General features: G+C 42.7%; 1 protein-coding gene across 6 annotated transcripts in view; it reads right to left on the bottom strand.

The window, feature by feature from the left end:
• The window catches only part of klhl29 (kelch like family member 29), a 202,365-nt gene that overhangs the window by 67,550 nt on the left and 117,409 nt on the right, over positions 1–17,406 (bottom strand). The gene's annotated exons all lie outside the window — the stretch shown is intronic.

The following is a 17,406-nucleotide window of genomic DNA, read 5'->3' as shown; positions in this document are numbered from 1 at the left end:
GCCGGCTTCCATACTGTCGTCTTAGCATTAACAAAGCATTTCGTCGAGGCTGCAGGCTGTGAGGCAGAATAAACATCCATTTGGCACAAAGCGCAGTCTGCGTTGTGTAAAGGCACACATTCCATGCTGGGGAAAGATAAACGGTAGCCACTGTACGAGATGCATAATGATTTAGGTGAGAAAGGTGGCAAATCCTCCTTTTGATCAGCAGATTTACTTTTTTATGAAACTCGTCTGAACGCTATTCAGCGACTCATTCGTTGTCGGTGATGTGTAACAAGCAAGGTGTGCGCGTGGGTGGGTGGGTGAATATGCGCTTTACACGGCGGCCGAGCCATTAAATGTGGGAAGCTGATCAGACACGCGATTGTATTGGCGACACCCGAGCTGAAATAAAGGAGTTTGTCTTTATCATCCTGAAAGAGGTCTGTGTTCGCGCCAGACTCAAAGCAGGGATTTAATTAACCTGGGATGACACTTGCCCCTCTATTTGGCTGGAATATCCACTCATTTAGCTCCTTCCATTCTCCTGACTGACACTGGGGGCTCAGCTCGGAATTAATTCAGCAGCTGAAATTATACAGCATAAAGACACATGAGAAATAAGGTGCAATTCAGAAGCGAGCTCTGGTAAAAGCTTTTTCTCGGAGCGGCGCATCCTTCAGAGTTATCGCATCATGGAATTAATGGCCAGAAAGAAAATGACCTGCTGAATACCAATCAGGGAGGAGAAATAATAAAAGATGCCTTTTTTTTTTATTTTTAGCAATATGTCTGCTCTACATTGGCTAGATGCACAGCCACACGGTTCGAGTGAGCCACACACAATCAAACACAAAGGCTGGCATTGGCCTTGTCTTCCATCCATCTCTCTCCACATTCCACTCCACTGCTGCTTGTCAGTTGGCCAGCTATCTGATTACTGTGTGGGGCATGGACTGTGAATAGAGAATACACAGTAGTTTTGAGTTTGCATTAGTAAATCTCCAGCGACCGATATGGCTCTCACCTCCAATCAGCCACACCGCATACCATCCATTTGCCCCGAGAATAGAGAGCGGTAGACAGAGAACTCCACTTGTCAGCAAACAATGGCCGCCTCCCTCGGAGCCGTGCAGACACACCTGAATGCCTGATGGAAAAGCTAATTATGGCTTCTTGGGGGTGGGTCGCTGAGCGCCCCCGGAAAACAACTCATCACCACCGTGGACCATGAAACTGCACATGGCGTCCCCATTCTCGGGTTTGGAATGGAGCGTGGGGAGGCAGAGCCCTGTTCAATGGGACAACGGCGGCTTTGAAACACCAAACGTCTCAATACTGTTATGGGAAAAATCTCTTGAGGACCGTCAAGTTCTGCAACAGACGGATAAAACCGTGGTGAGGTTTCTTTTTTTTGGGGGGAAGTATACAGAAATACTCTTTGGGGTATACTGTGCAACAGTCCTAGAGTATATCATGGACTGCAAACATTGATGAAATGTGCGGGGGTAGTTTCTTGCCCCTAAGCTGTTCACAACAATAACAACACCCCGTGCTGGCTCTTCATGATTGGTCGACACACGGCACAGGGGGTAAGAAACCAGTGGCAACTCTGCTGCTCAGCCTAGTAACTCTACCGTCAAACATCTCCGAGCGCTGTGGCCAATGGGGCCCCCGGATGGGATTTCCAGTAACCTATCAGCGCGCACCAGGTCTCCCCTGCTGTAAGGTGCCGTAAGTTGCTCACCGAGCTGTGATAGGCTGCTGTAAAAGGGCGACGCAGCGCGCCATTGGTTGCTGAACTTGGAGCCATTTTGGGGTTTCTACATGTATGGTGCAAGCGCCTCTGTAGACCCACCATTTTGTGTTGGCATAAAATCTAAACTTTGAGATACATCTTCATCACCTCATAATATTTTCTGTCTTAGAAAGTTATTTCCCCTCGCTAGAAAAGCGTCTAAAATGGTTCATACTATAAATATCATTTTCTGACAACAAACTGGAATCAGTTTTTAGATATTTCGCTCTTAAATTGAATCATTTGTATCATCGTAATGCATCTCTCTAAAAATGTTAGTATTCTTTATAAATAATGTGGAAGAAATGTATGTATATATATCTATATATATATATATATATATATATATACATATATATATATATACACACACACACACTGTAAAAATGTGTGTTCTTTCTCAGAGAAAGTAAAAGAAGATGAAATATTAGAGATAAATGATAAGTAATCTTGTAATCAATTTAAGAAATATTTATCTGATCACTTCTGGTCACTTTCTACTCTTGCTGATACATCTCGTCTTTCTACAACACAAGAAAACATAACCGTCCACATATCTTTATCCAATCGGATGACATTCTACATTGCGCAGCAGAAAGGGCACCGACGTGTTCACCCTGACCTTTTTTTTTCTCTTTTAAACTTTTAACAATCAATTTCCACCGACACCCGCGGCTTAATTACCCAGAACAAACCACGCTAGCTGATCAATAACTCAATGTGCAGCTCTGACATGATGGCTTTTCTTCAGCTCGGAAGGACACGACAGTGAAGCACATTTTGTGACTGAAGCAGCGAGCGATCGTTTCCCCACACCACATCGGGACATGAAATGAAACTACTCGTTATCTTCAAAGCCTTCAGATGATCAAGCTGTAAAGCAGCTCTTTCACTCATATTTTCTGAAAATGTCTTGTGCTCTATAGGAGCAAAAAAAGAATCCTTCGAAAATAATTAAATTACTTAAATTTGATTTGAGTTATTCAACTGATTATTGTTGAGTGATACATGCCGTGTCTGTGTTTAAATGAAATCTATTATTAACCCATTCACATCAAGTATTCAACAAAAAATATGAATTAAATACATCCAACGTACAAATGAATGTATTAATGTATTTTATTTAATGTTAAGTAATGACACCCTGATTAAAGTAATCAAAAAAAGTAATACTTGACAAACTAGTTGTTTTTAAATGTCCCAATTTCTTTCAGCAATATGTTTAACTGACATTTGTTTTAAAATAATCTCGTTAAAATGTACCATTTACGTGATCGTCACTATAATTACTTTTAGTTAAATTTGGTTAAATAAGCTTACATTTTGCAAGATAGAATGAAACACATTTGTGCTCGTTTCAAAGCAGCAGAAGCAGTCGAGCTGCAGGACTGAAGAAGACTGGTCTGAGGGAGTCTGATCAAAATAGGCTTCCTCCTACAAAAGCCTTTCCATAAGTAGCGGACCTTTGAGGAATTCCATGTCGAAAAACGAACTTGCAACAGAATAAGAAGAGCGGTCAGAAAGCATGATTCGTACTAAATGCTCACAAAAGATTTCTTTCCAGGCAAAAAGCTTTCACAGTATTTCCCCAAAAACCCTGCGAAGAACAAAGGGCCTGGAACCCCACAATGTCAGGAGGATTTACTGTGGTGCTCTATTAATACAACAGAATCAGGATGAATGAATGATGTATTAATTATGGTTTGGCTTGTTTTGGACTCAGAATCTAACATGTAAGAGTAGATGTGAGCAGCACACTGATGGATGTTTCCCCCTGCTGACTTTGACAAGGCAAACACTTTAAATGGTTTCTCAGTTTCTGACTGCACACATTAAATACACCCACATGCAGCTTTCAGCAGGCGGAGAGATGGTCAGAAGTTCAATATCAGCACAAGTTGTTGGATAACATAATCTCTCTATTCGGCAACCTCGGGTCCAAAATATAACTGCCAAAACAAAGCTGTGATTCAGCTCTGATGCCGAGAAGAACGCCTTGACCGACTCATTGAAAGATCTTTTAGATTTGTTCTTTCACGATACAGCTAAACCGTATTTTAAATCAAGTCCCCAGATCTAGTTTAAACTAATTATATAAAATATTTAGGGAGGATTTTGTGAGTGAGTTTGCTAAAAGAGCAAAAGTCAAATAAAACAGAGCTGTTCAAATACAAATTTTCTCTTCTTGGCTTTTTGAATGGTCTGAAATTTTGTCAGAATTAAAAGGCAAAAAGACGTATTCTGTTTTGCATATTTACATACAAGGTTATGGTTTAAATTAAAATGCTCATCGTCACTTTACATGTTAATTACATTATTTTATATTTCCATAAGTAGCCAAAGCTGTGTATTTAATCAACGTCATGGAAAGTCAAAATAATGATATTAAATTGAACTAGCATGTTAACATCTCTCTACTTTGGTCCATAACTCAAATCTCAATAGTGACAAAATGTAATCTCTTATTCTTTATATTATATTTTAAATGTTTATAATTTAAAAAATAATAAATATCTCAGGTCCACAATATATTTCGTCTTGTGCTTGAACTGAGATTCAAATTGATCGAAAACACATAAAATAAAACAAAATGTCCACTTTTCCATTAAGTTTTGTATAAAATTTGAAAAACGTTTTCGTTTGTTTTTTTCAAATATAAATATAATTTGTTATGTTGAGTTATGTTTTTATCAATATGAATGGAGTTTTACTTTAAATTAGCGTCTCAGCCGAGCTCGTCCGAAAGCACAAATAATTAAAAAATGTCATTCTTTAAAAAATTTCGAATTTGAATGTTGACACAATATTCAAAAGGATTCAGTCCACTTTAAAATCACACTGATGTGAATCATGTCCTATGTGTTAGCACAAAAACAAGCAAAGCGGTAACCACTTCTCATAATCCATTAGTATTAACAGCACCATCTTCAGCGCAGGTAAAAAAAAAAAAAAAAAACAACACGGTGGCTAAATGTCAGGCTTTAACAGGTGCAAAATGTCATGACCACTATGCTCATCTAGATGCCATCCTCTGAACAAATGATGCTTTACGTAGATAAAAGCCGACAGAAGTCACGTGCCAGCCTGGGTCTCTCTCAAGGCCTACTTATTATAAACAGCCTCTAAAACATACCTCTAACAATCACCGCCACATTCATTCATGGAGACGTCTCAACAGTGTGTGCCTACTCCCAGCAAATCAGCTCGATGCAAGGCATCGGAAATCCTCGAGACCCCTTGAGCCTCGAGCTGTCCTGATTTCAGTGTGTAAGAGAGCACTGGCACCATATAGCCCAGAGAGAATAGTCCACGATGAGGACGCTTTATGTCTCCGCCGCTGGAAATCTGCTGAGCCGAGCTGCTCGAGCCTCGGCACAGTTGTCGGCCAGCCTGGACTGAGCCGGCGCTGTGACATCTAAAAGGAGTAGGGGACAGAGAGAGTGAGGAACTTGTGCCCCTCAAAGACGCCGTCTGGGCCTTTGTTGCCTCCTCCAATAGACATGCAAAGAAAAAGACCTGGAGTAGCAAAAAAAAACACAGTTGTCCCGCAGTGCACACTCAAACCTCTACATACACCCTCTGGGCCGCGGGTCAGACGTGTGTGTACACACACACACACACACAAGCAAACAATTGGCACTAGAAGAACAAAGTCGAGGCTAATGCAACTACAGCCTCAGAGGAGGAGGAACATAAACAAAGAGGGCCCTGGGAGCATCCGTTGGCCTGCTGTAACAGTGTGACAGCATGTCATGCATTGCTCCCTTGTTCTTTGTGTTTGTGTGTGGTGAGAAGAGGACGAAAGTCTCTGGTCCCGGCTGGCGCGGTGACGTCCTCGTTAGCCAGGCGGGAGGGACAGTGGGTGACGAGAGGTCCTACTGCCTCCAACGGGTTTTAACAAGAGAAGTCTGGTCAAAGACAATGCTGCAGACTCTTTGTGATAGAAGCGTACACTGAAAAGATTGCCTGTGACTGTCTTCTGAGGACACAAAGTAGAAATATGTACTGTATGCATTCACCGAGGGTTACAACTCAGGCTGGTTACAGTTCACAGGAGGTTGAATTTTACATTCAGTGCTGCAGTTATGACATTACAGCTCAAAGAGTCTCCTCCCTGGCTGATGCAGCTATTTTAAACTGCAGTTCATAAGAAGAAAAAAAAAGAAAAAGATTTACTGTAGCAGAGTTACTGCTCCTAAAACTAACTAAATTTAAGAGAGGGGAGGGAGGTTGCTTTGGAAAATGGTTGCTTTGGAAACTCTGCAGTGAGCCTTGTTTGGCTACTTCTGTTTTAGTGTGAGAAATTAGAATGATGCTCACATACAGGCAAGGTACATTGTTGACAGCACGTACTCTTGCTCAGAAAAATGTGGCTATATAAACAGTATGTTTCTGTCAAAAGAGTGCTGCTGTTTTTACTCCTGATGCCAGTATCAAGCAGATCAATAAATCATGTTTTCTTCAAGGTAATAGTATCATAGAGATCAAGTTTGATACGTATCATAGCTAATTACAATATAGTTCTGCGCATATTCTGCATTTTGCTCACTGTGCCTTTGTGATAACATTGCTGCTGTCCAAATATTGAAAATTGCATTTTTTTTAACTACATGAAGTAATAAAAAAGGTCGTCGCAATCTGTCCAAATCAAAGCTAAAGCTACACATTAAAAGGTGTCAATTTTTCAATTCAGTTTTGCAATGATAGCTCTGTTTGACTGATATTTCACCCTGGTAGATGGCATATGCTATCTCTTTCTCTTTGCAATCGATGTGGAGCGAGTGTTCAACAGGAATAACTCCACCACGAGAAAAACTGGGACATGACTTCTGTTCAAAATAATTCAAAAGGAGAAGTGTGGAGTTTATTCCAGCTGAAAGCATTTTGAACAAAACCCAACTCAAGTCATGTAGCTTGTTTTTCACCTCCAATTAAAATGTTACGAGAGAATCGGAGGCACCGCAAAGTCTTTATTAGAACATGGCTGGAAACTGTGTTTTCACTCGCAGCAGGTCCTAATTGGTTGGTAGAGAGGTAATGCTGGTTGTGCCGATTCCTGTCACCCAGTCAGGTCACATGACGAGAAAGCCAAGAAGACTCATTTCTGTCGAATGAGTTTTAACAGCAATTTTGATTCCATTTGTTTAATAGATTTGGCGCCAAAATCAACATTTTTTTTTTTAAATCAAGACAGCAAGACTGAGGAACGCTTTATAGAAAAAAACATGCTGTGATATGGTATCTAAGACGTTTGAGATTTGGGGATTCAGGTCTGCAGGTTGTAGTTTCATGAGGCTCTGGTTATCCTCGAGGTACTTTTATACGGTGACATCAAGTTTCAAGACAAAGGTCTCACTACAATCTAATGTCTACCATTGTGACTAATATCATCGCGCAAAAATACGACTGAGCTCATTGGATCCACAACAGTACAAAACCGTTTTTAGAAGAGGCGAAAATAACACATTTATACTGAATGCAAATAAAAACTTTTTGCCAAAAAAACTGCATGTGTGGGCATGTCTGTAAAGGGGAGACTCATGGGTACCATACAACCCATCTTCATTCAGATATCTTGCTGTGAAAGGGACCCCTTTGAAAATCCCCTTGTGAAAATTGAGCCTAACTTTGGAGTGTTATCCAGCATGACATGGTTGTTACCAACGGAACCATCAGGTCATCTAGTTTAGATACCGGTACCTTCACTCTAGCTGTAATACTGAGCCTGCTACAGCCTCTTAAAGACAGTAATGGCGGTCATGATCGCCGGGTCTCAGAGGGTTAAAGGGACCACTAAAGCATGAAAGATATTTCGGTACATTACATGGGTTTCAATGCTAGCAAAGCTGTATCAAAGGTGATGAGGACGTGCGTATATTTATTCACTCTTTGTGTGTGTGTGTGTGTGTGTGTGGTCTCTTTATAGCTTGCTGACATGCCTCTGGCTGTTTTCAAACCTTCTCAATATGTGAAAGTCGATATGGTGCCAGCTGACTAAAGTGACAATCATCACCAGCTATATTAGCATACAGCATTTCCCCCCCCCCCCATCAAACATCACTGAAATATAACACCTATTCAAGCAATCAGAGACACCCCCGTGGAAACACAATTTTCATGTTTAACTCTTTTACCGGTGGAAAATAGCTCGGTGCTCGCCAACAGCTTTGTCTGTGAAGTAGACCAACACCTTTCACAGTCCTCCAGGGATAGGGTGAAAGAGCTGATGACAGCGTTGCATAAAGGCAAAGCAAGTTTATTCATATAGCACATTTTAGCAGCAAGGCAATTCAAAATAAAGATGGTGCAGTGCGACCTGCAAGGACCTTCTATTTTAGAGAGGGCGAAGCTTGATGTGCTTGACATTTACCGATTTACCTTAGAGTTACAATAGAAGGTCTTTAATCACAGCGAAACTAAATGAGCTGAACAATTCAGCTCACCGGTCAGAAACAGAACAACCTACATATAACCTACTTCTGAGAATGTTTCAAAAGTAAAAGCAAGACTTTCACCAACAACCGGTTACATCACAGTAACCTGGGCATCACCGGAAATCCCAAATCTGTCTGACATAATTGCCCGCTCGCTCGTATGATTCATGCACTCTGAACTAAACGTTGCAATGTTTCCGACAGCTGCTTTGTGTTAATTCGTTAACGCGGTCACAAATGTATTCACAATTCAGTCTGTCGGCGTCGGCTCTGCAGATGCAGAAAAAAAAAGGTGAAATGGCATTTACGACAGGGGGTTCACAAAATAAAGTGAGTGAGGCAGAAAGAAGGACTAATGAGATGTGCTAAACACCGAATTAACTAATAATTATGGAATGATTAGTTCAATTAACTGCTCCGATGATAAGTGGCAGTCGCTTCTCTGTTTTTCTGCCGCTGGAAGCAGACAGGGGAGTGGCGATGACGGCTCTGATTGGTCGATTGAGATCCAATTGCAATGCTGGCTAAAAACAGCCAATCACAGAAAAGACAGCTACAGTATATGACACAAAATAAAACCACATATATGATTGGCATATGATTGAATTAATTAATTATTAAATGATAAACGTGTGACAAGTAATTGTCGAATGATTACAATGGCTGAGAGACGTATTCACATTTATAAGAGGCAGTAGTTAAATTGTGTTCCATCGCAAAAGCCTCTGATGGGATCATTGGTTTTCCGCTATCACTCTGAAGAAATACTTCCAAGAATAACAATGTATTTGGATAAATGGGATGATAACCAAACTGATCTTTGATTAAATTCCAATAACTCTTAAATGCCTTTATATGGAATTTCCAATTCCTTACTGGGGTATTTATTTTCTATCCAAGAATTGCGTATTATAAGTTTGTCTGAGCAGCTTTCAGAAAGGAAAATCCAAAAAACTCCTTACAGCCAATAAGAGCTGCTTTTGGGAACAGAGATAAAAATTCTTACTGCATGCTTTAAAAAAAAACAAAACAAAAAAAAAAAAACTTTTTATTACGCAGGCCAAGTTTAAGCCTTGAATTTGAGGATTGGCTTATTTGTCATAGTGCCAAATAGGCAACATGCCAACATGGATTTTCGTATTTTTATTTGTATTTTTAACAGTATGTCACATGAGATTAAAAAAGTGGACGGTAGACTGGTGACTGCTCATCACAGATTAGCAAACATTCTGTTCGAGCATTATGGAGGACGTCATTGTCAAACTTTAGTAATTCGTCCTCCCCACAACACGACGATGCTGTCATTGTGCAAAAAACAACACACAAGCCCCGATGCATATGCAGAACCAGAACACACACGTGTAAATGTACCTACACACACACACACACACACACACACACACTTGACTTTAGGCAAAACAATGTCATAAGGGAATAATCCTAATAATAATGTTGCTGGCTGGTGTAGATAACATACTGTATGCTCAGAGGGAGATTTGAATAGAAGTGAGTGGGCGTGCAACACTTCTCCATCTTTCTTTTTCATTTAATTGCTAAGTTACCATTTCATAAGAATTACCAGTGAAGGCCAGTGTTCTGTCTAACCTACATTATAAATCCCCGGTGGAAAAACAAGGCTAATTGAGTGAAATGAATCACCTGGACACAGGTCTTGTGCACCAGTATGAATGCAACCTTTCAGAGAACATCTGCGCAAACTATGTTTCATTTGTACTTCACCTTGAGAGGGTTGTTTTGGAGGACCCAGTTGTGCATTCGACCAACTGAGAGTGTGTCACACATGCTCACGTGCAGAAACGAGAGCTGCTCGGCACAAAACAAACGCTGGATCGCTCCAGTTCCAAGCACTCACCGAGGAATGAGGTTTGACCTCAAACCTCACCAGCACGACCGCAACAAATATCAAGCTCGTCTCCGGGGCCCTCAGTCAGGTAGCCCTGTCCATTCTGGCATTTCATCATCCAAAGTCTGAATTTTTCACTTGACTGGAACTTCCGTCGCTGCAGGCAGTGGGAGAACACACTCGCAACAAACCGAGCTGTCTTTAAAAACTCTCCTCGTAAAAAACTAAACATTTTCGTGCTGTCAGTGGGCATTCCTGTACAAGACACAGTTTACACTGATTGAGCAAGGGAACTTCCATGACAGGGCACATAGATTAGTTGCTGTAGGGAGCTGAGCCAGTGCTTAGGGGGGCATTATCTACGTGCCATTGTGTTAGGAAGTGTACTGTGGGTAGCTATATAACGATGTGCTCAGGCTCTATTGAGTAAGATGAGTATTGGAAGAAGGTAAATGTACGTTATGACCATAGACTGTATAAAAGAAGTGGACGTAAAGCATACTCCACTTTATGGTGTATTTGACTCTAAATGGACCATCATTTAATTAAAGAAAACTTGAGTCTGGTGGTCTCAATCATTAGTGCTTGAGACCATAAACTCATGTTTACAACGTGTACTCAGGTAATAAATCAAGAGAGAAGTAGAGTCATTTTCCCGTAGACTTCTATATAATCGGACTTCTTTTTCCAACCGGAGGAGTCGCCCCCTGATGACCATTAGAAAGAATGCAATTTTTAAGACACTTCCCAAAAAATATGTACCAGCTGTTATAACAAAACAAAATTACAGCAAAGATGATCTGAACCGGCTGATATGGCTCATAGAGGACCGGCAATCGGTATCTGCGGAAACAAAAACGCGATTGAGGGCATCTCTAAAAGTAAAGTTTGCTCCTTTTTTCCTGCTGATCCGATCCGTGACTCAAAACCATGACACAATCTCAACCGTGAGTTCTGTGACCCGCAACTGAGCATGTTACTGCCATTATAGCAACAATCCAGATGTCGTAAAGCTAAGTGGGTCCAGAAGTCCAACATTTTGTTGCTCAATATCAACATATTTGCAATTTCAAATGTTCAACTATAAACGTGAATATTTTAATCTGTCTGTCAACAACCTCAAGGTCTCTAACGTGGCCACCATTAAAACTGAATGTCACACAAAAAGTAGGGTCTGTGACTAAGCAATTAGCTGTGTGCATGGAGAAAGAGTGCTTTGGGTGATTAAAGGTTTGTGAGCTCTGCAGGGGTTTTTTTTTTAGCTGACATATGAGACCATAAAAAAATTACTACAAAAACTACAAAAAACGTTTTAAGTTCCGGTTGAACTCCTCCCTAAAGTGTAACTAGTAGAGGTGCCATTAGGGAAATACAAAGTACAGCGGCCTTTTAAATGTTGAAAATACTCCATGGAAATGATGTGCCAGCCCCTTTAAGGATAGCTGTGAGATTGTTTTGATTATTTAAAGTGCAAACATACCAAACATGAAACAAAGTGCAAACTCCACTCAAGCACTTATTAAAAGTTTAAAGTTACTGTCCCCTCTGCCGCCTCCGCCTGCAGTCTCAGCTGTGCCGAGCGCTCTCCTACCTTTCACATTTAGGACACGTACTGGCGGTCCAACACAGATGCCAGAGCATGTGTGAGAGAAAGCAGATATGCTCCCCTGCTTGTCTTACATGACGACTGTGTTTATGAGTTTTGTTTGTGTACATTCCTTGCGAGCTTTGCCCTTGGGTGATACTTGCTTCTATGGGCCACACTAAAGAGCAGGGCGACGCAACTGCATGCGGAAAAACTAAAATAACTTAAAAAAAAAGAAGAATCCCCATGTCATCAGCCTAAGAGAAATGTCACATCCCCCCTCCCCCCGAGGACAACGTGTAACTTTGTGAAAGTCATGGCAGCCCAAGCAGAAAGGCTGGTGGTGGGGTTAGGTTGTATGCAGTCTTCTCAGCAGACTGCACACCTGAGATGAGCTCCCAGAGCCTGCAGTCGAGTCAGGCGAGTAATCTGTGCATTTCATCAGATTTCTTTCTCTCTCTTTCCCCCCCACCTCTCTGTTCTTTCTTTCTTTCATTCCTCCTCCTCCTCCTCCTCCTCCTCTCCTCCCGCTTCTCTCTGTCTCGATATCTCTCCGGGGATAGAAAACAATCTATTAGACGACTGGACTGCCCCAAAAATTCTGATTGTGTCCAGCATGCTCCATTGCTTATGCATGGCTGGTGTGTCCTTGTAAAGTCGTAATCTAAGTTTAACTCTCTAATACAATAGTTTTTTTTTTTTTTTAAATCCTGCACTCGAGCAAGCTGCATAACATAAGAAAACAATGTCTGTGTCGGAGAGGGAAGGCGACTACAGTAGCAGAATAACGATGGCCGCAGCCTCGAGCAGCAAAGCCCATTCTGTAACCCTAACAGCGATGGCACATGGTTCCACCATCTTACTGCTGAGGAAGACTTTAACTGGATCAAGCTTACAGAGTGCACCACCAGCCTACAATTGATTGCAATTCGGGCCATTATCATTTGTCTCTAGGTCACAGAAGAATTGTATATCTTCACATGCTAAGCCTGTAGCCAACTCGGTGGAATAAGAAGTTGTAGGAGGGGGACATTCTTGCTAATGTCTGGTAGAATATATTAGAAGCCCCGCGTGCATTATCAAAGCCATTTAAAAGTTTCTGGGTAAGGCAAAAAGTTTGACTATCCGCTCAGATAAGCGAACAGCACAGTGAACATTAGCGAGCCAACACTGCTGAGCTTCTTCTGGATTTTTCTTTTCGCCGAGATGTTGCGGCGCATCTGCTGATGTTTCGGATACTGCGTTCCCTCCCTGTTGCAATTACGCCTTCTCATTAGAGAGAGAAACATCCGCTATCGACTGACTTCCTGGTAACATCTGCTGTGTTTACACTCGGCCTCTTTGATAGTGCACTGCTGCCTATTTCACGGCTGATGTGAGGAATAACACGTTGACATTTGACTCGTGGCAATTAATCCTGTCATCTCTGTTTGAGATTCAGACCCTTTTTGAGGTGTAGCCACCATCCACTCTGACACTACTTTACACACACACACACAATCAATTTGCTCCCCGCTGACTGAGGGCAGTGGGTGTTTTCATGCAGGCAAAAGGCGCCGCTCCAGTCCGAGACCTCACGCCAATACTCAATGCATGATACGGCTCTGAGCAACAGTGTTGCACTTTAATCACAAATCCAGGCAACACATTGATCTGTGATGGGACCCAGAAACACGTGAGCAGATTAAAATGCGGCTCTACATTTTCCTTTAAAAAATGCTAAAAACATAACTTAGTACATTTACTCCAGCACTGTAGTGTGCAGCAGTGTTGTAGGAGAGGCCAGCCAAGTTACGACAAGACCGGAGTGTATGGAGACCGAGTCAAGACCAAGACCGGTGTGAGTCCCACACTGCATGACACACTTACTATAAAATGTGGAACAACCAAAACAACACTGCTCAACAAAAGATCCACATTCTCATAAAAACACCCACAGAAATAAATGAAGATTCTTCTTCTTCTTCTTTCACCTCTGTTATTACAATATGATCTCTCAATGTGTGTATGTTTGAGTGTGCCATGAGAAATGTATTGATAAAATAACCAGAAGGCATCGTTAAGGGGATTCTTTACGTGTTGGACTTTTCGTTTGTTTTCGATGAGTAATCAAAGTAACAAGGACTGGATGTATTTTGATTTGTTTGTCTTTCATCCTTCCTTTTTTTTTTTTTCCACTGCCATATATAGAGAGAGTATGGAGAGATCAGGGAGGCGGAGAGAAAAGCATAGAACAAGTGGCAGTTATGGCGAGGAAGGAATGTACAGAAGATGAGAGGGGAAGATGTGGGGGGGGGGGGGGGGGCTGAGAGACAACAGCATGGGAGGGGTGATGTGCTGTTTGTTCGGGCTGAGTGAAAGAAACAGATAGACAATTGCAGAGAAGAGGACAGGTGGGGAGGAGGGAAGGAGGAGAGTATAGGTTGAGGAGAGGATGGAGGAGGGAAGGGAGGCGTGGCCGCGGTGCCCCCTCTCGCGCGGCAGGGAGCCGGGGCGGCTGCACTGCGTCCGTGATTATGTGCGTGTAGGAGCCGGTAGCTGTCAGGCTCTTCGGGTCCCCGCGACTGAGCTTTATCTTGAAATCCCGGTGATTAATGAAGCCGGTGCCGCGTTCTGCACGGAGGAGGAGGTGGACGAGGAACGATCAATCTTAATGAGCTATCCGCCGTCCCTATATTAACTGTGGAGGGGGGGGGTAATGTATGGGGCTCCTGGCGGGGCTCCTCTCCTTTAAAATACGATAACGAGGGAGCAGCATAGGACACACCGCCGCTGCTCTCCTCACGTTTCCTCTCATCCTCTCCCCCCCCCTGCTTTCTGTGCTGACTCCTGGGAGCCAGCGCTGTGCGAGAAACAGTAAGACATCTCAGTGAAAGGCATCCTTAGCAAAGTTAAAGAGACAGCGTCAGGTACCTTGGCAACAGCCTGCAGTCTAAGGACCGCTCCTGTCCTTCTGAAATGAGGCTTGTGAGTCAATATATGTGGGCCCATGTGGACTCGTGTACTAAGGTTACTCTTAAGGATATCTCCTCGGCACGCTGCGTGTTCATTTAAGAGAATTACCTGCACACACAGTCGACGGTGATTGGAATAAATTTCAACCTCATAAATAATTTGGAACATTCCGGGGCTCTTGTGAATTCCTTTTTGGTTTCCGCTTGAGCTACCTAGAGTTGAAGGAATGCTGTGAGAGAGATAGAACTAGAAAAAAAAACCACTTGCATCTCATATTCAAAGTTAAGCCTGTTTTGAAATCATAATAACCCCTAGTTCTGCTTTAGCTAATCCTGATGCGGATAGCTTTAAGATAATCGCCTAGCACAACACCGCAGTGACTTTAATTAATTTACCACTGCTCCCTCCGCAGACGCTGATCCGAGTCAGCATATTGGAAATTAAAATTTAAAAAAGAAACAACCCAACAACACTTACACCGGATTGGGTATTACATTCGTCTCTGTGAAAGGCGTACTTTGGGTATGATTTGCAGTGAGGATGTAGTGGAGATCGTCTGCACTCTATCAAGTGAAGGAGAGAAAGGAGAGGAGAGGCTTTAATTAATGTGCCTGCCACGATTAATGGTCTCAGTGTGGCTATCACAAACTGGCTGTGTTTTTAATAACTGGTTTGAACGGCCTGTCGTGCTACAGCAGTGTGTTCCTGCGGGTGAATCAAAATGAATATGTATGCATCACCGGCATAACTGATAATGCTGTATGCTTTGCAATAACTGCAGCCTACTTCAGTCTACAGACAAATATCTCAGAGAAGAGAGAAGCAATCTGCACAAAGATGTCCAGAAAATGAAATGTCATCATGTAATCCAGTTACATCGTAAACCAGTAAACAAACGACAAAACAATAACGCAGCGCGTCGATTCCAAAATAAGCTTCTGATGAGGTACGATAAGTGGCGATAAAAGTCTCAGCAATGACGTACAAAGACCCGACGTGCAAGGGGACGGCAGTGGTGCACCGTCAATACGCTCCGTCTAAAGGTAAACAACATTGAATGCGTGATTAAAGTTACTGTGAGGAACTTATAACTGGTTATGAAACAGTCTCAATCTAATTTCTTTATATTTATTCTTAGTGTCCGCCATCGGTGCCACTGGTTTGAGTTTCGCGCAAAATCAGATGAAATGGCGCAGGTTCACCAGGAACCCTTTCAGCTCAGACTCCAGCAGGGGCCCTCCAGCAGAGACCAGTACCAGGACTGAGCGGGGAAGACTATCAGACCCCTGCTGCGCTGAAATGAGGTTTTCTAAAGGGAATCTGGTGCTCGGAAACACCACATTCGGCCGCAAAAAAAAAAAAATCAAGAGTTCCTTGTTGTAGCTTTAAAAATTGTATTGAGACCACAGAATGTGACAGATGAAACGGTCACAGCAGAAGGAAGGTGAGAAAGGTTTTACTTTGCTGCACTCTCGGCGTAGCAAAGTAAAACACTGATGTTAACTCAGCAAGGCATCTTAATTGCATTCACTAGCAGATCCAGGGCTGCTTGGTCCCCAGATGACGGCTGATGTGAGCTGACTGGAAGATGAACTTCCTGGGCAGAGAGGAGGCCGTGGACGACAACACGCTTCACCTCTCTCATAGTGTGTGTGTGTGTGTGTGTGTGTGTGGTCCCCGTGTGCATTTAAGCATGAGATCGTCTGTGCGCATATGTGTGTCCCTACCGATGTGTGTGTGTGTGTGTGTGTGTGTGTGTGTGTGTGTGAGACACAGAAGGCAACGGGACCGGTAAAGGTTAGTGAGGTGGAAGGGAGCATTAAAAGGATGTTTGACATGAGAAAGGAGAGGAGCTATAATGCTCAGTAAGACAGCAGGTGGCCCGGCAGATCTGTCTGTGACCCCAAACTTCAAATCTCAACTACAGTTTCCAAACCATGCAGATACTTGTGCTTCATCTGCTCCTGATTTTTAGGCATTTACCAACAAAAAAACCCACATATTTCCATCAGTGTCACAGTGTGCTGCAGGACTACATAACGCAGCAGCCGACAGTCATCTTAGCTCATGCTACAACATGAAAAACATCATTTGAGCAGCTGGTAAAGGTAACAGTGGTAACCTCTGAGTCGGGCTCGGGACACGCGGAGATGATAACTGTCCCTGCTGAGCTCGGCACTCGCTCTCTCGGCTGATATTCATCAGGACAGCCATCGATTTGAATGACTTGGTCAATAGACACACAGCAACTCTGCTCTCAGCATCTCCCCCCCCCCCCTTCTCTCTTTGATTCTATCTCCTCTTCTTTCTCTCTTTTTATTGTTCTCTTTTACGACGTCACTCGTCCTGCATCCACACATTTTACCGACAATTGTGACTGCTGTGGCTCCAGCTACGGATGTGAATAGATGGTTCAAGTGCTCGTTGAGATCCTCTTACTGAGAAGACAAAACTATTTTTTTTTAAATGACGGAGGAGTGGGGGATGTGAAGGAAATTAAACCGACAAAAGCGTTTGATTTATACACTATGACAGGCAGGTATTATGAAACGGCCTGCTGCGGATGTGACCAGGTAGGCAGATCACAGCCCCGGTGACTGGCATCTCTCAGTAGGTGACGAGGTTAAAGCTGCCTCCCAGCTGCTCCGCGTGAATCTTCACATAAATGACTGGCATACGTGTGGCATTTGCGCAGACATGCACAAACACGCACGTACTATGAACAGAAACGCAGACACGCAACACACACACACACACACACACACACACACACACACACACACACACA

This window comes from Anarrhichthys ocellatus, unplaced genomic scaffold, assembly GCF_004355925.1.
Source record: "Anarrhichthys ocellatus isolate YVR2014 unplaced genomic scaffold, GSC_Weel_1.0 scaffold34, whole genome shotgun sequence".
In the NCBI taxonomy this organism is placed as follows: domain Eukaryota; kingdom Metazoa; phylum Chordata; class Actinopteri; order Perciformes; family Anarhichadidae; genus Anarrhichthys; species Anarrhichthys ocellatus.
The sequence above is the reverse complement of the archived record's forward strand: the minus strand, read 5'-3'. Positions and strand labels throughout refer to the sequence as shown.